General features: G+C 50.3%; 1 protein-coding gene across 4 annotated transcripts in view; it reads right to left on the bottom strand.

Annotated features, from left to right (window-relative positions):
* Nucleotides 1-5069, bottom strand: part of Ndst1 (N-deacetylase and N-sulfotransferase 1) — a 60292-nt gene extending 55223 nt beyond the window's left edge. For 2 of the 4 annotated variants that reach the window (XM_026414629.2, XM_026414627.2), the window contains exon 1: nucleotides 4929-5069. The gene's annotated coding sequence lies outside the window, so the exon portion shown is untranslated. Of the gene's footprint in view, nucleotides 1-4500; nucleotides 4653-4928 lie in introns of those variants that run through there. The other 2 variants (XM_026414630.2, XM_026414628.2) reach the window with 1 other exon arrangement.
* Between the last annotated feature and the right edge of the window lie 16751 nt (nucleotides 5070-21820).

The raw sequence follows: 21820 nt of genomic DNA, 5'->3' as shown, positions 1-21820 counted from the left end.
ACATTAGGTGCCACCATCACATATCAGACCACTTCTACAACCTGGCCCTCAAATAAACAACCATTCATTTGTCAAGCACAACTTAAGTTTAAATTCATCCAACCTATATCCAAAAAAAAAAAAAAAAAAAAAGGCAGTTACCAAAAAAAACAACAACAACAACAAAACCCAGGAGGCAACTTAGCACAAAGCCTCCTCCACCTGGAAAAGAGCTTCGCGGGCAGCCTGCCTCTATCCCCAGGCACATGCATTCCAAGACCTGTCCACCCTTCCACTGACCTCCAAGACTCAAATTGATGAGCTGGCCCCACAGGCAGGAAAAAACACCTTTGCTGGTGAACTCTGGAGACCAAGAGACCCTCCTTTCACCTCTACTACAGGAAAGGAGGGGAGCAGCCCCGTCATCCCACCCCCAACTTCTCATTTTCACACCCATGAACGCACCAGCTGTTTTCCCCAACCTGTACTGACCTTTCAGCCTAATTCATGATTCAGCCTTATCTACTCATAGTTGAGGACAGAGAATAAGACCCCATTTCACAGGGACACAAAAGCAGAGGTTCAAGTCCTCTGTGAAACCACAGACTTCCGCAGCCCAGGCCCTGGCCGCTGCTCCAGACATCCTCGAGGGGCTGAGAGCATTCCAAGACACAGGACTCTTCCCAGGCGGAGCTCTGCAGGCCGGTGGGTATGGAACTTCCCAAGTCGCACAGGAAGGGCAGCTCCAAAAGCCATGAGAAAAGCAAAGGCTGGAAGTGGGCCGAGCACCACCCAGATGCTAGATTCTTGGGTGAAAAGGGAACTGAGAGAAGTCACCCAGGCCCGGCCCTCCCATACCCACTCCCGTGCCTTACTCTCTCTCCAGTCTCTCCACACTCCTTTAGCAATGAGGCCCACACCTCCACCCCAAGCAGCTTGTTCCTGAGTGATATTCCCTGGGCCTGTCACTTTGATACTGCCTCTGTCCTTAAAAGCCCCACAGTACAAGACTATGCCCTTTGCCCACAGTGAGCCTGTCACAGATTTGAAAGCAGTGATGCTGCTTCTTAAGGGTCCTTCCCCTACCTTAGGCCATATATGATGACTCCAATTCCCAAAAGCAGCTACAAAGTCCTGTGGTCCCCCTTCCTCCCTCTCAGTCCCACTGCCTGAGTCAGACTTTGGTCAGCTCTCTGCTAGTCCATGATGAGCATCTCTGGGCTGGTATCAACCAGCCACCAACTTTGGCCAAATGACCCCTGAGAAAAACACAAAGGATGGAAACAGACCAGGCATGGGTTCAAATTCCAGCTCTATAAGTGACTCCACCCCTCCGAGCCTCCATTTCCCCATCTGAAATTAGGGTGGGGGTGGGGTTACCAGCAGCAGCAGCAGCTACTTTGCAGGGTATTGTGAGACTTCAATGGGGTGTCTGTAAAGAGCCTGGCATAGTGCCTGACACAAGGCACAGTAACAGGCAGCGACTCAACGAGCTGCTTACAACCCTCTGTCCTCTCTGTCAGTTACAAAATAAAACTCCGGAGCAGGACGCTGTAGGCTCCCCACAATCCAATCTTGTCCCCATTGCCCCTTCCCACAGTCTGCAGCCTCACAAACATGTCCTCTTTCAGGAAGCCTCACTGACATTAACAACCAGAGAACTTTCCCTACCACCGGCATTACAGAGCCTGTCTATCACTGATCATAATCACCTCCTGCCTGAAAGCCATCACTTGGATCCTCCAGCTTCTCCCATCAGATCAGGAGCCTCACCAGTCAAAATCTAGCAGCACCTCACCCCATTCCATGTCCCCTGTCACCCTGGACACAGACATTTTCCATACATATTTAACAAACTATCTTAATGTTCCATTTCAAGTCAAGAATGTCCAAGTCCTCCAAACAGTCCAGATATTTCAAGCTATACTCAAAACCAAATTCCAATCCAGTAGAAGTCTGCCCAGTCTCCAGAGACTAGGAGGCCTGGCTTTGGTCCCAAAGCATGGACACGTGGTCCAATGCATGGGCTAGCAGGTCCCAAGCCCAGACAGAGAGAGCTTTGGGCTGCTAAGACCACGGCCCATTTCTAAGTTTCTCGGATGCAGTTTCTCAGTTGGCTCCTAAGCCAACCCTGCCTATGATTTCTCATTCCTGACCACATCTTCAATCTATGATTGCAAAACCATTGCCCTTGTGTCAAGAGGTTTACTACCCATCTTTTCTTGCTTGCCGACTCCCTCCCTTCTTCTGTTGACTTTCCCAGAGGCCTCTCCTCCTGCTCTGCCCACATTAACAAGAAGAGTCTGACACATGACAAGGGACAGCCCTAGCACTCAGGACCCCTTTCACTCTATCACTCAATTTGTTGCCTGAGCCCTCTCAATATCCAGCTAAGTAGTGGAATTTCCACTTCTATTCCTACAAGCAGGAAGTGAACCGTCAATCCAGGAGGGCTCCCTATTCCCAGGGCCCAAGAAAAAGCCTACAAAACGTGCAAATTTCACTCTCTCTTCTGCAGCAGCCCTTGGAGCTGTTAAGAGTATAATGCACAAACTTTCCTCCCCCAAGAATTTCTTTCATCATCTACCCTATCCTCTCCCTCAGTCCCAGGTTCTAATGGCAATTTGCTCACCATTTTTAAAATAATTAAAGTCCCCTATCAAAGACTGATTGGTAGTCATGAGATGTCACCCCACCAAAAGATAGGGCCAGTCCTGAGTAGGAAAGCCAGTGGAGTCTGAGTCACCCCACACATTCACTCTATGGAAGATTTCCTGAGGACATACAGGGGGCCCAACACTATGCTGGCTAGGAGGGGAACCTGTAAATACATATATTTTCCACAAAGATTCTGCAATCCTGACACTAGCTCATAGTCCCCCCACCCCCCATTACTAGCCTCAAGGACCTTCAGGGCTGGAGCACAGAGACTTGTTCCTTAGCAATGAAGACCCTACTATCACAAGGGCCATGTCACACAAGAATACACTTGGGATATAAATCCCTTGGCCTCAGGTCTCTCATCTGCCTTAAGGGCTCCATTTCTGGGCTCTATCTCTGCCCCCTGCTGATCTGAAAGTGACAGGGTCTGAACCAAGATGAAAGACTTTGCCGCCCCCTGGGTGCTGAGGAAAGGTCTGTTGACAAAGCCCCAGCTGTCCCCAGTCAGAGCCAAGGAGACCAGCTCCTCCCTGCACCACCCACATGGGTAGATCACTCCTGCTACCAACCCAGCCAGCAACAGAACTTGGACCATTAGGGAGCTCCAGGCCAAGACTCCAACTGACCTCCCTCCTGTTCCAGCTGGCCACACTAACATGAGCCAGGGCACAAGATCTCACCCCAGCAAGTGTCAGACAGAAGGGAGCATCACTCAGGGGGTAAGGGTGATGGGGGAGGAGGGGCAGGGGTTCATATAATTTAAACTGAAAATGAAACTGACAGCACAGTCACAGCAAGACCTTGTAGAGACCTATAGTGAAACACAGGGCTGGGAGAAGGGGTCAAATCCCCAGCTGCACTTCCTACCTGTGTGACCTTTACCATTCTGTGCCTTGGTAAAATGTAGCTAAAAGTAATGTGGGAGAAATAAGTTGGGTGATGTATGTAAAACAATTAATCAGCCCAGAGCCTGGCACAGAGTAAACATGCAGTAAATACTTGTTGAATATAATCATGCCAACATTTACTGAGGGACCAGACTCATTTCACATCCTCACTTTCCAAGATACTTTATTTTTCCCATTTTATAGGAGAGGAAACTGCCGGTAGGCCAAAGTAAGGAATCTGCACAGGCCACACAGCTGAAGGCACAAACGCCCAGGTCTGTCAGACCCACAGACCAAGGGGCAAAACTGCCCCAGGATGTTCCGAAAGCCCTCCTGGAGGCATGGGGAGGACAGACAATGGGGCATGACGGGGTGGTACTATATGTATCCTGGCACGGTTTCTGGCACTAAAGAGCCAGGTGGCGATTCCTCCGATTCCTGGCAGGTCCCAGAGCCCAAGCGTCCTACGGACGTCCCTTCCTCGCTTCTGTCCAAGGCATTAAAGGCAGCGTTCAAAGGCGGGGGACTCCCCGCTCCCAGAACCTGAGGGAGGAGGGAAGTTAAAGACCAGGCCGCTCAGAGCCCAGAGAAAACCGGTCTGGCCGCCTAACCCTTCCCTGAAGCCGGGACCCGGCCTCTAACCCCCTCCCTTGCTAGACAAAAGTTTCCCCTGTTTGGGAGCAGGGGAGGGGGAGGGGGCATTCCTCGTGAGTGACATTATCCGTGACCTACAGCTGCCGCGCCGCCCTCGCCCGCACCCCGGGCTGCCCCCGGCCCCCGAGCGGCCCCCCACCCCTTTGTCCTCCCACCCCCGCGCGCGGGGCCCGGCAAGCTCCACCCGCCCGCCCGGCGCCCGCGCGTACCAAACTTGCGCCGGCTGCAGCTTGGGCCCCGCGCGGCCTGCAAACCCGGTTCGGGCCCCGCCGGATCGGCGACAGGGGACTGGCCGGACCCGGCCCTCCCGGCCTCTTACCTGCCACGGCTGGGGCGCCGCCGGGGAAAGGGACGCTCCTGGCCAGGCGCCGGACGCCGGGTCCCCCGGGCAGTGCGTGAGCCGCTAGGCTCCGGCCCGGGCCGGGTTAACCCCTTCGCGGCCGCCTCTCGCCGCTCCCACCCCCGCTCCAAGCCGCAGCCGCCGCCGCCGCCGCCCGCCCCGCCTCCCGCTTGCCCTCCTCCCCACCCCTCCCTCCCGGTGCCCAGCCCCCAGTCCCGGCCCGGCACTGCGCTGGGGCAGCTCGCAGCCGCCTCGGATCCCGCGGCGGGGAGGGGACTCTCCCTGAAGCCTGGAAGTTGGGGCGCGCTGCCTCGCCCGCTCAGGCCCGAGGAGCACAAGGGGGCTCCCCCGCGCGCCCAGGGCTCCCCGGCCCGTCTCCCATTAAAGCGCTCCAGCCCCGCGCCTACCTTCCCGAATCGCTGCCGCTGCGTGCGGGGTTCGATCCGGCGGTGGCGCGTGGGTGCGGGTCGGAGAGCCGCTGCGGAGGCCAGGGCAGCCGGCGGGCGTGCGGCGAGCGCCCCGGGGCGGGGGCCGGGGCGGGACCGGGCACTGCTATCGGGGCTGGATTTCTCGGCTTCCACCCGGATTCTCCCTCGGCTCTCCCGGCCGATTCGGTGCTGCTCGGCGACCACGTGACGCGAGCTGCCTTTGACCCCTGTCTTGGAACGGGTAGGGGGCGGGGGCCAGAAGAGGGGTGTCAGACGCGGGACCCACGAGAGCAGGGCGGCTGCCGAAGGTCCCGGAGGCGATGACCTCGGAGAAACAAAGCCCAAGGGAAACCAACAAGTTATTTGGGGTCAGAGAGGGAACAGCGCTGGGGGTCGGGAAAGGCGGCAGAGAAAACCAGGGAGACAAAGACCCGCGCCCGCCGCGCCTTGGAGGGCCTTAGGAACGCCCGGGCTGGCCCACGGGGTCCTCCTAGCTCTGCCACTGCAGGGCTTGTGACAGCCCTCTAGGGCCTCCTCCAACAGCTCCCGACAACTAGGTCTCTCTGGAGTGACCCCTCCTGGGCAGGACCTTCCCTCCCTGCACACTCACACTCTGGCCCTGACTGGCAAACCCCTTTTATTTCCTTTACCATGATTACTGGCTTCACTTACTGGTTTCATTGTTTACTAGACTGTCATCTCCCTCAACAAGTTGTTCTCAGCTGAATCTCATCTGGCATATAAGTGGCAGATGAAGAACTTGATGACCTTGAATAAATTTCTCCTATCAATGAGTCTGTTTCCCACCCCCAGTGCTATTCCATCATCCTAAGGACCCTGCAAGTAAGGCAAGATGACAATGGTTGTCCCCATTAAATATATGAAAACACTGAGGCCCAGAGATAAGATTTTGGAGGAGTCTATGTAGCTGAGAATCCCAGCTGGTAATGACATCTAACTGCTCCCCAGCCCAGAGCTTTCAGCCATTAATATGCCATCTTGAAAACTGAGGGGTGGATGGGGACAGGAATGTTGACTGTGAATCCCTTAAGGACCTTGCTAAAAATGCCCTTTGCCAGACTTTCCTCCCCTGGAGATTCTGATTCTGTGGGTCTTGGGTAAGCCTGGGGCAAATTTGGAAAACAGTGGATTGGAGGATCATAAGGTCCTTCTGAGGCTCAAGATTATCAACTGTGGGAACAAAGCTCAAAAAATATAAGCACAATCAGAGCAAAACAGATAAGCATAGATAAGGCAAGCTAGCCATGTGAAGATCAGATAGACCCGTCCTGTTTTCCCTTAAGTGTAGCCTCCTTGTTCTGGGAGGAGGGGGCTTTCTGTCAGCCTATTCATATCTCCCATGGGGAAAAGTTGAGGCCTGAACACTGAGAGATGCAGGGGAATGAATGAGACCAGGCTTCTGATTCTCACAGGTACCTATGTAATACCTCTGGGTGGGATATTCTCACATAGGCCTTGGCCTAAGGATGATGGCTACAATCCAAAATGCACCTCTCCAGGCACCACCAGATTAGCCAGGGGAAACAGCATAGACCAGCAAATTCTTGGTGATCTGGGTTCCTAAGGCAGGCAACCTGGAATACTTAAAAGATGGCCTGAGTCTTGGACAGGTTGAACAAGTTCCTAGAACCTTATTCACGTTAACCTTTCTATCTGCATGTGGCCGTGTGAGCATCTCCTCTGTTCTAGGAATTTCTGGCAAGGAAATGCAGAAATTTGAAAGAGACAAGGGTCTACACTCTCAAGAAGTGTCCAGGCTTAGGATGGGGTTATGGCTCAGTGGTAGAGTACTCGCCTAGTGCAGGTGAGTCACTGGATTCGATCCTCAGCACCACATAAAAATAAGTAAATAAAAATAAAGGCATTGTGTCCACCTACAACTAAAAAAAAATATTAAAAAAAAGTGTCCAGGCTTTCCAGGTACAGTGACACACACCTAAAATGGAGGATTTCAAGTTTGAGGCCAACCTTAACAACTTAGCAAGCCTCTATCTCAAAAAATAAATTAAAGAGGGCTTGGGATATAGCTCAGTGGTAAAGCACCCTGGGTTAAATTCTCAGTGCCAAAAAAGCGCCAGGCCGGGGTTGGGGGGTGGGGGGGATATCTAAGCTTGTTTGGAGATGACCTGCATGTCCGTCCTTTGTGTCCAGAATCTGGCCAAATTGAGCCTGATGGGGAGGTACAGGACAAGTGCTATGATTCACAGGAAGAGGGGAGAAAATGAGAAGTTTTAAGGGGAGGCAGTATCTGAACAGGACCAGGAAAGAATGGGTAGGATTGGGGTGGGGAGATGGACAGTCCTAGTAAAGAGAACAACCGGTCCAAAGGCCATGTGGAAGGGCTCAGGAAAAGCTGAGTGTTGCTTAGGAAGGGAATGGAGGAAGCAGGAAGGAAAGAATGAGCAAGAAAACTGAACAGGGGTCAGGAGCAGATGATGAGTGACCTTATGTGATTCCGTGGACTGAAACTTATCCTGAGGCCTGGCAGAGTGAGAGGGCTACAAGCAAGCAGAGCCGGTGACCAGAGTCACCTGCAGAGGCATGGAAGGGGAGGAAGGGTCAGAGGTGAAGCAGTCAGTTAAGTCAAGGAGCCATGCTCCAGGCACACTGAACAAGAGCCAGTCTTTGACCAGCACCTCTGAAGGAGCTCGTCCTCAGCATGTGGGAGCAGCCTGTGAGTTGAGGTCTAGTAGAGTACTCTTGCTCTTCTGGAGTCTTCAAATGCACTTATTGTTCAATGAGCAGTACCAGAAGCCTTCAGCTTGCTATCACCTGAAGAGTCTGACAACGAGGCCCCAGGCCCCAACCAGGGAATGGGCCATAAATATAGATAAAACGAAGGACCTGCACTTCTAACCTCACTCCAAATCTTGAGGAACACTGCCCTTGAGCTTCCCTGCTCCTTCCTTCCTTTGGGACCTTCTTCATGCCTAGGGGACCCCTATAAGGTCCCCTCCTCACACCCACATAACCCCACTGCTCACTTGACTGCCCCAAAGTCAGCCCCAACCCAACAAGTCAAAGGCTGAACTCAATCGGGTACAGTGGCACACTCCTGTAATCCCATAGGCTTGGGGACTAAGACAGGAGGATTGCAAGTTCAAAACCAGCCTGGGGATGGGTGGGGGGGGGGGGGGGTTGGGGTTGTGGCTCAGAAGTAGAGCGCTCACCTACCATGCATGAGGCACTGGGTTCCATCCTCAGCACCACATAAAAATAAAATAAAGATATTGTGCCCACCTATAACTAAAAACAAAAACAAACAAACAAAAAAAACCATCCTCACCAAAAAGTGAGGCCCTAAGCAACTCAGTGAGACCTTGTCTTTAAATAAAATAGAAAATAGGGCTGGGGATGTGGTTCAGTGGTCAAGTGTCCCTAAATTCAATCCCCAGTACCAAAAAAAAACAAAGGCTGAACTTACTGTCTTCTGCCCATTTCTGTTTCTCCCCACCTGTGTACCCAATCCCCATGTTAAGTAAGAGACCTGACACCCTCCTTTGCCCCAACACCCCACCTAAGAGCCCATTCTATTGGTTCTGACTCCAGTGTGTTTGTTTTTTTCTCTCACCCAATCCCATTTCTCCTTCACCACCACCCTCCAGGACTAAGCCCTCATCAGCTCTGCAGCCTCTTCACTGCTACCCTCTCCCTACACCCCTCCCTCCCTCCCTCCCTCCCTCCCTCCCTCTCTCTCTCTCTCTCTCTCTCTCTCTCTCTCTCTCCATTTATTGCAACCTCAACATGCCCACTTTTTACTGAAAATCACCAATGGCTTCTCATTGCACCCAAGATAAGTGTTCTGCCTTGGTGTCCAGTTTCATCAATTCTTTGTCCTAAGTGAACATTTATAAATCCCCACCTTCCCCATTATCTGAACTATCCTCTTCAAGGATGTGGACTTGAGCCAGACTTCCTGGGTTTGAATCCTGGCTCTGCCACATATAAACTGTGACCTTGTTCAGTTCCTCCGCCTTTCTGTGCTGTTTCCTCATCTCTCCAGTGTGGTAATAATAGTTTGTACTTCCCTGGGCTGTTGTGAAAATTAAACAGGTTAAATAAGTAAAGCCCTTAGTGTAGTATCTGTCACAATATAAGCACTATGTAAAAGTTAGTTAAGTGAGACAGTGTGATCCTGTAGGTCTCAGGTCAACCTTGACTTCCTCCCAGGCTCTCCCTAAGCCCCTAGCACACACAAAGCCTACTGAATACACTTCACCTCTCCCTCAGCGCTGCCTTTGTACTTCCTTGTCAGCTGCCCATCTCTTCTTCCACAGTGCAAACTCTATGTGGAAGGACTGAGTTTGTCACAGACACCACTGAGCACATGGCAGGCAGGCAACCAGAATACATTTGTGGTATAAACAATATGAAAGTGAGTAGGCTCATCACAAAATAGAGGATACTACCTACCTACAAAATGCCCATCAGCCGGGCACAGTGGCGCATGCCTGTAATCACAGCGGCTTGGGAGACTGAGATAGAAGGAACTCAAGTTCAAAACCAGCCTCAGCAATGACGAGGTGGTAAGCAACACAGTGAGACCCTGTCTCTAAATAAAATACAAAAATAGGGCTGGGGATGTGGCTCAGTGGCCAAGTGCCCCTGAGTTCAATCCCTGGTACCAAAAAAATAAATAAATAAATAAATTATATATATATATATGTATATGTGTGTGTGTGTGTGTATATATATATATATATATATATATATATATATATATATATCCATCAGCCATCAGGGCTGGGATGTGGCTCAGTGGCAGAGCACTTGCCTAGCATGTGTAAGGACCTGGGTTCTATTCCCAGCATGGTTTAAAAAAAAAAAAAATGCTCATCAATGGTACTTCATTCACTCATTGACATTAGTATTTCTAGAGTCTTCACACCATTCTGGAGATGGGGGAGGGGGGACACAGGGTTGAACAAGACAGCTGCGGTCCTGTGGGGAATGTACTGCAGAGACAGACATGTGGATACATAGGAAGATACAATACAATACAACAATATTATTTTAATGGTTTATAACATTTCCCTGCCTGGGAGGCTAGGGTAGTCTTTGGAACAATAAAAATAAAGTGGAAAAGAAAAACCAAAACATTATTATCTTCTTTGCCAGCATCACCAGTTACCAGCAAGTCTGTCTCTTCTTTTTCTTTTTTAGTACTGAGGATTGAACCAGGGACACTTTACCACTGAGCTACATTCCTGATCCTTTTTTTAAAGAATAGGGTCTCACTGAGGGTCTTGCTAAATTGCTGAGGCTGACCTCTAACTTACTATCCTCCTGCCTCAGTCCCCAAAGTTGCTGGAATTATAGGCATGCACCACTGCGCCCAGCCCAGCAGGGCTGTCTTTAAAGCAGGGAGAATAGATCCTATCCCAAGTTCATTCAGAGCATCTCTTCCTTCTCTGTTTGCAGACCTCCTATTCAGTCTTCAAAGCCTCACTTAAGCAGTACCTCCCCAGGAGACCTTGCTTGCAGAGGTCTATATGGGTAGTCACAACTCTGGTGATTTTCTGGGAATACAGTGGAACTTGTTAAGGATAATCCAGATTTCATGTCATTTGCTTCTTTGGGGGAAAAAAAAAAGTGGTTCTCAATGAATATATAACTACATGTGATTTCATGTTTGGACTTCAGTGGAGGCAGAAAATAGTCTCTATCATACCATGTGACCTGATTTGTGGTTTGGAGAACATGGTCACCATAATTACAGCATTGACCACATGGTGTAACAGTTTCCTCTCTCTCTCTCTCTCTCTCTCTCTCTCTCTCTCTCTCTCTCTCTCTCTCTCACACACACACACACACACACACACACACACAGTGAGCTCTTTAGGGACAAGGACTTTTTGCTTACAGATACAGCTTGATATACATTAAACATTTTTTTTTTTTTTTTTTTTTTGGTGCTGGGGATCAAATCCAGAGCTTTGTACATGCAAGGCAAGTACTCTACCAACTGAGTTATATCTACCAGCCTCCATTAAACAATAAAGGGAGGCAATCTGTAAAATGGGCAAGTTATCCGTGCTTCAGATGGACAACAGATGTAAAACCTTCTGGTAAGCAAAGTGTGTCTGAGATAGGGGATGGGGGCAATTAACAGCAAATTAATTACTCATGCATGCCACCCTTTCTCTTGTATTACTACTTCTGGCCACCCAGAAAGCATGAAGCTCAGAGATATGAAGTAACTTCCCCACGGTCACACAGACAGGTATGGCAGAAGAGGCTTCAAGTCTAGGGCCATTCAACTAAAGACTAAGTCTTTTTCACTACTTATGCCGAAGTGCCCAGAGTTCATAAACCCCTCAATCATCTAAGACCACTGGGTTTCATGTCTCCTTTCCTCACTCCTGAGGCATCCCCTCAATGTTATACACCACTTTCAGCAACATGCTACTATTTGAAGAGTGTGCCAGCTGGTTCCCAAAGCAGTCCCATCTTGAGGGCCAGGTGCCCTGTATCAGGCAGAGCCTAAGCATGCATGTCAGGTCTTCCCCAGACCAACTCTCACTCCCAGGAGCTGCCACCAGGGAAAAAATGGTCCTCAGATTCACATGTAGCACTTTTTCTGGTTTTTACATAGCGTTTTCCCATTCTGTGCACCAGTTCCTGGGGACCCCACAGCAGTCCTGAAAGGTAGACATGGTGGAGATTTTTCACCCCTATTTTTCAGAATTAAAAAAATGAAGGTTTGGCTAACCTGCAGGAGATCCCTTCAGTATGCAACAGAGCCAACCTGGGGCTAAACACAGATCTTCAGAGTTCTTACAAGTCCCTGGAGGGTTTAACTTGCCCAAGATAAATGGGAAAGAGAATGAAAAAGATCTTCAAACTCCTCACACAGAGAAGATAATGGTTATTGCAAACTAATGGAAATGAGTTAATTTCCCATATTTCTGAGTTCATTCTGATGCACCAACTAGCAGACAAGGGAAAAATACTCCCATGCACTGGTGGTTTCTAGGTGACTGTTTTCAGCAAGAGGCTTCAAGGTCCCCAAGAGCAGGACCAGATGGCTGAGTCCAGACCTCCAGAACTCAAGGTCAGGAAAGCTGCCACCAGGGCAGTTCCTTCATCAATATGAAGAAATCATCAATAAGATGTCTTATATTCTTTCTTCCATACTAAGTGTTCAAAATCTACTGTGTAAAAAAAATAAATAAAATAAAGAAATATTTAAATCACCACAAAGTAAAAAAATCTACTGCGTGTTTAAAATGTACATTAGCACACCTCAATTCAAACTAGTCCCATTCTAAGTACTCCAAAACCACACATGGCTAGTGGCCACAGTATTGGAGAGCATGATTTAACAACCAAAAATCCTATGACTCACTTTTCTAACATTTCAGGATGTTAGGCCTCTGGATTCTAGAATTCTGCACATACTACGGTTTTTTTAATGCTACAACTGGGATTCCACCAGATTAAAATGTCTTATGAGCCCTAAGTCTGCTGTGGAGAAGGCTTTTCCCCACATGTCTTTTGTATGGAAACAAATCTGTATCCATGCAGAGCCCATGGGGAAGCCCTCCCCTTGGCTGCCCCCACCACCTGGTCAGCCTGTGGGAGAGGGGGTAGGCATGACTCTCCATGTGGAGCTGCCTCCCCCACCATCCCTCCAGCTCATCTCTCCATCCATGTGCACTAGCCTGGAAGTGAGACTCCCGCCTTTGAGTCTTCCTGGGGAGGGGGTGTGGCCCTGCATCCCTCTAGTTTCTAGCCACTCTGGACAACATGGGGTGGGGGTGCTACAACAGATGGACATGGGAAATTGAAACCTCAGATAGAATCCCCCAAGGCTAGAGCCTAGAGGCCTGGGAGGGCAAAAGTGAGAGGCCCTCAGTCAGGGGTTAGAGAGCCAAAAGGCCTCTCTGAGTATCATATCCGCCTTCATAGTGCAGAGGGGGAAACTGAGAGCCAAGAGCAGAAGGGCTTTCTCAAGTTAGGACCAAGGTGAGTGTCACACTCTGCCAAAAAGAACTTCTGGTTAGCCAGAAGTCTCCTTTTCCTGCTTCCCAGTTCTCTTTCCCATCTCCATCTGTGGGAAAAAACAAGGAGCAAAATGTCAAGGAGGCCACAGGAAGGGTTTGCATCCGGGCGGCTGCCTTCTTGACTTTGGGATATATCTTAGTGCATTTGGGTTGCCATAACAAAATATCATAGAATGGATGGCTAAAGCACAGAAATTTGTTTTTCACAATTCTAGAGGTCAGAAGTCCAATCAAGGCTCCAGCAGATTCTGTATCTGATGAAGGCCACTGTTTCCTAGAAGGTGCTTTACTGCTATGTCCTCCTGGTAGAAGGGGCAAATGAGTTCCCTTGGCCTACTTTTTTTTTTTTTTTTTTGGTACCAGGGATTGAACCACTGAGCCATATCCCCAGACCTTTTGATTTTTTATTTTGAGACAGGGTCTCACTAAATTGCTCAGGACCTCACTAAGTTGCCGAAGCTGGTTTTGAACTTGTGATCTTCCTGCCTCGGCCTCCTGAACTGCTGAGATTACAGGACTGTGCCATGGTGCCAGGCTCCCTTGGCTGGTGACATACAAATATTCGGATCATAGCAGAATACTCATGCCAGGCCCAGAAATGTCCTGATTACAGAGCCTTGCCCCAGGCTCCCCTTGAGCACATAACTCCCTGCCTTAATACCACACAAAGGGCCAGCCAGCACTGGAGCTTTGAGGGCAGAGCTATGACTTGACTCAGTCTATAGAGCCAGGAGGTTAGGCTTCTGGGAGTCACTGGCTCAGCACCCATCAAGGAAACCTTCACCACTCTCTGCCCTGAGACATCCAGGTGCCCTGTAGCTGAGACAAACATCAGGAGTCATTCACAGCCACATTTTCCATGGGCTGCTTCCAGGCTGGGTTTCCCCTCTGAGGAAAGCCCCAAGGTTGTTCCTCATGGTCAGAACCAAAGAGGAAATGACAAAGATCCTGCTGCAGAAGGCAATGAAAACAGTGCAACTTGGGCCTCTAGGGATCTGGTTCTGCCAAAGCAGAGTTGGGGGAGGAAGATGGGGGTCCAGCAGGAATGTGGACCTGGAATCTAGATTTGGAAAAGTGCAAACACTGGAGTGAAGTGAGCCTGGATTCTAGTACCCAGACATGGGAGGCATGTGATCTTGGGTCTGGGTTCCACCTGGACTCCCTCCTGTTAACTGCACATGCCCATTGACAACCAGGGAAGTAAGGATCTGAGTGCATGTGGCCAAGCCCATAGGTGCTTGTTCTCACTCACATGGCCTCTGGGAAACCGTCTGGTTTCATCTGCTACTCTTTGCTGCTATATGCCCCATAAATATTTATTGAATAAAAAATGAATGAATGAATGAATGCTGCCAGCCAAAAATGCAACAAAATATAGGGGAAGGCACTGAACTAGTCAATCAGGAGATCTGACAGATTGGTTTTGAAAACAATATGACAATATTGAACCCTCTTAAAGCATCCACTACGTTGTCAGACATGCTAATAACTTGAGAGCACTCAGTTCTCCCAGCAGCGCTATGATAAGGCATGATTATTATCCCCATATTCCAGGTGAGGAAATTGAGACGCAGAGAGGCTAAGTAGTCCCAGGGTCTCATTAGAGCTGAGCCTACACTTGGAACTAAACGGCTGACCCCAGAGCTCATGTTCTCCACTCTGAATGGCACTGAGGGTCCTTTTAGCCTCCTCTTTCAGGTTTCTCAAGAAAGGACTACTGTGGGGGACGAGGCTCCCCTCCTTGAGATGGTGATCCTCAGGTTTCCAAGAGTTTTGGAGGCTCCTGCAAATCAGCCACTGGAGAGCGCATGTGGGAGATGAGTGGGCCCTGTTTCAGAGACTAATTCTCTGCAGCTTTCCAGCTGCTTCCTGCTCCAAAGCAAGGCAGGAAACAAGGCCACCAGGAATTTTGGCTCCAGCATCTTTGCCCTCCCTCAGCCCATCCTCCCACTCCCTGCCCTGATTTCTGGATCTTCCTCCTTCTTACCCGACCATGGACCTTGAACTTGAGGTTCACTCCCAAACACACTTTCCAAAATGAGAGCAACAAGTTAAGGCTGGGAATCCAGAGACTGGGTTCTCTATATAGCCAAGGAATGGAGGATGCTTTTCTTTCTGAGTGAGCAGATTTGGAGGAAATCTACCCTAGATGGGAAAGATAGGGATTGGGAGTGTGCAAGCAACTCACACGTGCACAACTAACAAAGACTCTCCATCGTGACCATGTTGGATCCTCCTGACCATCCAGGTTAGAGATGGGTTAGACTGCCAAAATTCAAATCTAACAGAAGTGAAAACCAAGATCCACAAGCATCATAATGCTCGTGACTATGCAGACATTTAAGAGCAGAAGCCAATGTCTCCCCAAGCTTCAGAGACTATAGAATAATTATAATAATTACTACTGCTGCAAATAGTTACTGTTGCAAATAGCTCTAACTCAGCCAAGAGTTTTCCTTTCATTACCTGATTTAATCCTCTCAACAATTGTTAAGTTGTGAGTCCCATTTCACAGATGAGCAAACTGAGGCTCAAAGAAACAAGTCACATGCACAAAGTCCACTTAGTCACATCTACTAGTCAGAGTGTCAAAGTCAAATATGAACTCACATCTGTCTGGCTCCAAAGTCTCAGGCCTCATAGGGAAGACAGGGCAACCCCCAACCTGGCGCAGAGGAGTCACTGTTTCCCAAAGCAGGACTCAGGACAAGTGTGGCCCCACCCAATAGCTCAAAGTTCCTGGGAAGCTTGCAAGCAGCATGCTGTGGACAATGTATCAGGCACTGCAGGGTGTGGGGCCACATCTGTGAGTGAACACTCTCCACATAGCAGTAGCCCCTGATCTAGGCAAATGTAACCCTCTGATGACCTCACAGACGAGCTCCCCACGTAGGCAGAGTCACTCGCCACTAACTCATTTACTCACCGACACCAACCAAACGGCCCTCGTATTTCTACACACAGAAACCCACTAAATATTTTGCCAACCTCCCCAACCAGGACCAGCCAGCTATATAATTTGCAAGGTGCAGTGCAAAATGAAAATGCAGAAGCCCTTGTTCAAAAATTAAGAATTTCAGGACAGTGACAAAAGAGCATGGGGACCCATGCAACTGTACAGCTTGCAAGCCATGCCACCAGCTCCATCCCCACCTGTCTCCTCCTCCTCCCTCCAGTGCCCCCACCTGCTACTTCATCCTCTTTTACAGACATGCTAAGCCCTTTCCCACCTGGGGTTTTTTTGCAAGGGCTGTTCTTCTTGTCAAGAACTCTTTTCCCAATCTCCCTCAAAACTGGGTTCTTCTCATCATTTAGGAATCCGCCTGAATATTACCTGCCTGGTCCCCCAGTCAAAAGTAGCCATCCACATAGCTTTCATCAGAACTGTATTTACACCCTTCATAATATGGACAACACCCTGTGACCTTTCATGTCTGTCAGGTTACTATGTATTGTCCATCTTCCCTGCTAGAATGTCGACTTATGGGGACAGGACGCATGTCACTGAATCCCTAGTGCCCAACCCAGGGCTTGGTGCACAGAATGAGTTCAATAACTTCGTAAAAGAGTGAATAAGTGAATGAATGAATGAGTGGACACATACCAGAACACACACCCTCCTGCCACTACATCTCCCCTCTCTCACCCTGCACCCTAGACTAACACAGGGTGTTCTCCAAACAGTCTGGCACCCAGGGCATGCCAATACAGACAGCCGGTGGACGGCACCAAGAGAGGAAAGCAGATCCCAAGGCCCTGAAGGACAGACCACAGTGGCAAGGCCCAGGGCAAAAGAAGGAAAGAGAAAAGAGCCAACTGGAAGGAGAGAAGTAGACAGAGTCGGGACAACAAGCTGAGCTTGGTGATGATCCCATTTCCTTACTTTACTAGTGAAACTAATAATTACTATTAATACCTGGCCCTTTCATCCAGGCTGGCGAGAGGCTGCAAACATGAAAGGCCGGGGGCCTCTCACACAGGTTCCAGGGCTTCCTAACCACCAATTAAGCTTGGTAGCCCCTCCAATTACCCCTCACCCCAAGCACGCTGTGTCACCTGATTCAATGCCTTTCCAGGTGGGACCAACAGGCCACTGCTCCCTGGGCCTGGCCCTCCTCAGAAGGAAACACGAGGAACTGCAGTTGGCAGGTGGGGCTGGCAGCCCAGAAAGTCATAAGGAAGGTGACAAAAAGAGGAACCCTACACCAAGTGGTTGAAACTCAGGAGCCCTGCCCCCACTCCCAAGGCTGCCCCCCACCCCCACTCTACCCCAGGGACCGTGAGCCTCTGGACCCTACCAGATGGCAGTAGGGGGAGGGCGCCCCTGGGAAAGGAGGATCTAACCAAAGAGACGAGTCAGCAAAGCCAGCTCCTCCTCACTGCCCCAGGGTCACCCTGGCCTTGGTCTCTGGTATCCTCAGGTTCTATATCATATTATCTTCCCTCAAAGAGGCCTCCTCTCAAAGCCATGGCTGACACCAACCAGCCTCTCCTGCACACCTCAGAGATGGGGCCCTCACCACCTCCACCTGCCAAGCTGCTCAGACTTGTGGGGCGGGTGCTTGCAGTGACCTCATCCAGTCTCTTGGCTCCTGGAGTCACGTCAGAAGCCCTGGTCTTTCCAATGAGTTCCAACTGCTTGTGCCACCTTTACGAGGACATCACACAAGTGATTCCAAATATAATAGGGCCTGATTACCTGTTAACTGCCATCTTCCACGCAAGCATAACATCCCCCAGCTTCCCCTTCTTGGTAGGGGTCTCAAGCCTGAACCCAGAATCATCCTCACCCCTGTTCTAATTCATCTGAAAATGCTACAGATTCTGCTTCCAAAATCTCTCCATCATCTGCATTTCTTCATCTTCATAGCTGCGACCGTGGTCTACCTCCCCCTTGTCCATCACTTACATAACCATCTTCCCCACTCCTGTTCCCCTCCCACTGACCCTCCAAACAAAACCAGAGTTGATTTTTCTTTCTTTCTTTACTTTTTTTTTTTTTGTTGTTGTTGTTGTTGTTGTTGTTGCAGTACTAGGACTGAACCCAGAGGCACTTCACCACCACTGAGCTACAGCCCCAGCCAATATTACTTTGAGACAAGGTCTTATTAAGTTGCCTAGGCTGGCCTCTAATGTGCTACTATCCTCCTGCCTCAGTCACCCAGGTCACTGGGATTACAGGCATGTGCCACCACACCTGGCCAGAGTAGACTTTAAAAGACACTAATTAGAACATTCTGCTCCCCATTTAAAGCTCTTCACTGGCTTTCTGTGACATGGAGAATATACTCCACTGGCCCTCTGCCCTCCTGGGTGACCTCGCAGCATTACCCTCCCCTGTTATCCCTGCCTCCTTGCAGTTCCTTGGAGCTTCCTGGCCTTGGCAGCTTTTGCCCTCTAAGAGTGAACCCAGTCCTGTAATCCACGCAGGTCAGTCCTTTTCCTTCACACACTGACAATGATGAAGTTATTGCTGGTCTACTTGTGTAATGTCTACCTGTTTCCACATTAGAGGACCCAAGTCTTACCTTATCCAGTGCTGTTTTTGGTTTTTTGGTCTTGTTTTGTTTTTCCTTCTTTGGTGCTGAAGATTGAATCCAGGAGTGTTCTACCACTGAACTACATCCCTAGCCCTTTTTACTTTTTATTTTGAAACAGGGTCTCGCTAAGTTGCCCAGGCTCAATTTGAAATTGTGATCCTCCTGCCTCAGCCTCCTAAGTGGCTGGGGTTACAAGCCCTGTGCCTGGCCTTCATTCACGGCTTCATCACTCACCAGTACCTGCACATACGAGGCACCAATCAGTCTGCTGACCCAGGATCTATCCCTGTGGTGCCAAGCCAGTGGGTCCAGTTTTTCCATATGAGGGAACTCAGAGGAGGCCCTCACAAGTCAGCCTGGGGCACTCCAGAGGCTGGACACAATCTTTCCCTGAACCCCTGAATGACTGGGCGTCACCTTCTCTTCTCCTGCTCTGTAAAACAAGGATAATCATCCAAGCCCCTGCAGTGTGCTGAGGCACAAAGGAAGTGTGCACACCAAGTCCTGGTCGCATCACAGCCCTGTCCTAGGGAGAATGTCTTGTCTGAAGTGCAGATAAACACACAAACACACACACACCAACTTCTGGACTCAGAAACTACAAGAATGTGGGCAACAGCCAAGGCTTTCCCTGAGCAGCGAGGATCCGGCGCCATCTAGCGGTCCCTTCGGCAGGAGCAGGCATTCTCGGTCTGCAGGGCAGCTGCCTGGGATGCCCACCCTGACTTCCCCACCATTATCACCATTATCACCACTGAACAATTGAGTGTCAGTCACTCGTGTCCTAGTCATATTTTGGTTTTATCTACCCACATACACGCAGGCATGCCTTGTCCACGGTCCTCTAGTCCCTGTCCTCAGTCCTTTCCTTACACGCCTCCTCAAGGCCTTCTGCTGCCCTCAGGAATTCTAGAAGGTCTGCAGCAGAACCTCCTCGTTCCCTAGTCTTTTCTCTGCATAGTCCCATTTTGTCTTAGGAAATGCAGCTCTCCCCTGGGGTTGCTGCCCCTCACAGGCCTCTTAAGGGCTCTCCTTCGTCCTTCCACAACCTATGGAGTGAGAGAAGGAGGGGGCAGAAGACAGGGAGCACTCCTGCTTCTCACTGCCACATCCAGGCTATTCTCATGCCTTCCTCCCCAAAAGACCCAGCTTTAATTCCACATCACATCCTGAGAGGCACCCAACATCAGCCCACCTTCGCACAGGGTCTCCCAGCCCCTGTGTCCACCCTGCCGTCTTTGGATGCTCTGCCCTGGATTCATGGTCACCCTCAGTCAATCGGAGTCTCAATTCTTGGCATTTCAATGGTCACATGGATGATGCTTCTACTACTCCAGCCTCCAGTCTCTCGACATATTTTTATCTAAACATCTTGACTTCCTGACCATCTCTGCCACTTGTCCCCATGGATGTGACCAATACCTGGGACTCCTCCCTAAACCATCATCTCCATGATGCCCCCTAGTCCTTGATCATCAGCTTGAAGACACCAGCTGGCATGTTGACTTCAGTCATCCCTGACTACATTGGGACCCCTAGTCCCTCGTTCCACCCTGTACACACTGTCCCTGCCAGTGTGGACACTTGACTACTCCAGCTATCCACCTCAACGCCACACGTGGACACATCATACTTCCTTTCACCCTCCGCTCCCCTGGCCCTCTCTTAAGCTGTCCTCTCTTGGCAAAATCACAACCCTGGTTAAATCCCACTCTGTGCCTGCATCTGGGAAGCCATGCCGGCTGGAGAAAGCACCACACACTAACCTCGAGAGGACCGACCCTAGGACGCTCAGGGACTCCATTCGATTTCTCCAGCCTTGGTGTCAAGCCTTCTCTCACCCAGCACGTTCAACTTAGAGCTGGCTGCTGCCACTTCCCTGTAGAGAGTCTCCCAAAGCCCTCCTGCCACATGCCCACCCTCCCACCTTCCTGCTGATGGCACTGAGGACACATTCTCTCTCCTACCAAAGCCTACCCTCTCACCTGAGCCCTAGAGCCCCTCACTTCTCACCTAAGCAAGGTCATGTCTCCACTCCAGCTTTCTACTCTCTACTGGACCATCCCACCCCGAAACAGACATCTGCTAAGAACAGAATCTTTAAAAATGAAATTTCTGCTGGGTACAGTGGCGCATGCCTATAGTCCCAGTGGTTTGGGAGGCTGAGGCAAGAGGATTGCAAGTTCAAAGCCAGCCTCAGCAACTTAGTGAGGCCCTAAGCAAGTGAGCAAGACCCTGTCTCTAACTAAAATATGAAAAGGGCTGGGGATGTGGCTCAGAGGTTTAGCACCCAATCTCTGGTAAGAAAGGAAGGAAGGAAGGAAGGAAGGAAGGAAGGAAGGAAGGAAGGAAGGAAGGAAGGAAGGAAGGAAGGAAGGAAGGAAGAAAAGAAAAGAAAGAAATTTCCCCATTCTCCATCTGCCCCTTTGCAACAAACTCAAAAGCTATCTACACCTCCCTCTCTCTTAAATATACTTACTTCAAGCTTTTGCCATTCCTCCAGCTCCCCCACCCCATGAAACCTGCTCGTATCATGGTCCCTGGTGGTCATTCTCGGCGCCCAGCTGCCCACTTCCCTTCCCGACTGTGTCTTCATGTGACTTCCTGAAACACCTTCGTGGAGTCCCCAATCTCACCCTCACTTCTCACTCGCTGTTTCCTCCTTATTCCATCGTGTGCATATGCACGTGTGCAAGGACCCCAGGGCTCCGTGCACGTAAGGCAAGCACTCCACCACCGACCCCCCCCCCACGCTCTCGACACTCCATCCTTAGAGCTCTTTTCCACCTACACCACGGCCCTCAGTGGTCACAGTCCCCGATTTGAAATATCACCCCTATGCCCAAGACCCCAGATTTACACACCAGCCCAGGCCTACTCCTCAATTCCAGGTTCATCCAACCTGACAACCTCCTGGACATGTCCAGTTGGTGTGTAATAACACCCCAAACTCAGGCCTAAGACCAACTCGAGTCTCCCCTCCGAGCCCTCACCCCCCTCGGCCTCCCAGCCCAGCGGCTGCAGCTTCACCCTTCGGGTACCCCAGCCCTGACTGCGGGAGTTGGCTCTCGGCGCTCTTCCTCCAGCCCACGTCTCGTCTCATCTGCAGGAAATCCTGTTGGATCTACTTTCAAAGTACAGCCAGATTTGAACCACTTCTCTCTGCCTCCACTGAGGCCCCCCTGGTCTCAGCTATCAATACATTTCACTTGGTTTACTGCAAAAGCCTCTTAACTCTGATCCTGTTTCTATTTCTGCCCCTCACCCCTCCCGAGGCTGAGTGGGCTCCGCACAGAGCATCCAC

Source organism: Urocitellus parryii, chromosome 1, assembly GCF_045843805.1.
Source record: "Urocitellus parryii isolate mUroPar1 chromosome 1, mUroPar1.hap1, whole genome shotgun sequence".
In the NCBI taxonomy this organism is placed as follows: Eukaryota; Metazoa; Chordata; class Mammalia; order Rodentia; family Sciuridae; genus Urocitellus; species Urocitellus parryii.
The sequence above is the reverse complement of the archived record's forward strand: the minus strand, read 5'-3'. Positions and strand labels throughout refer to the sequence as shown.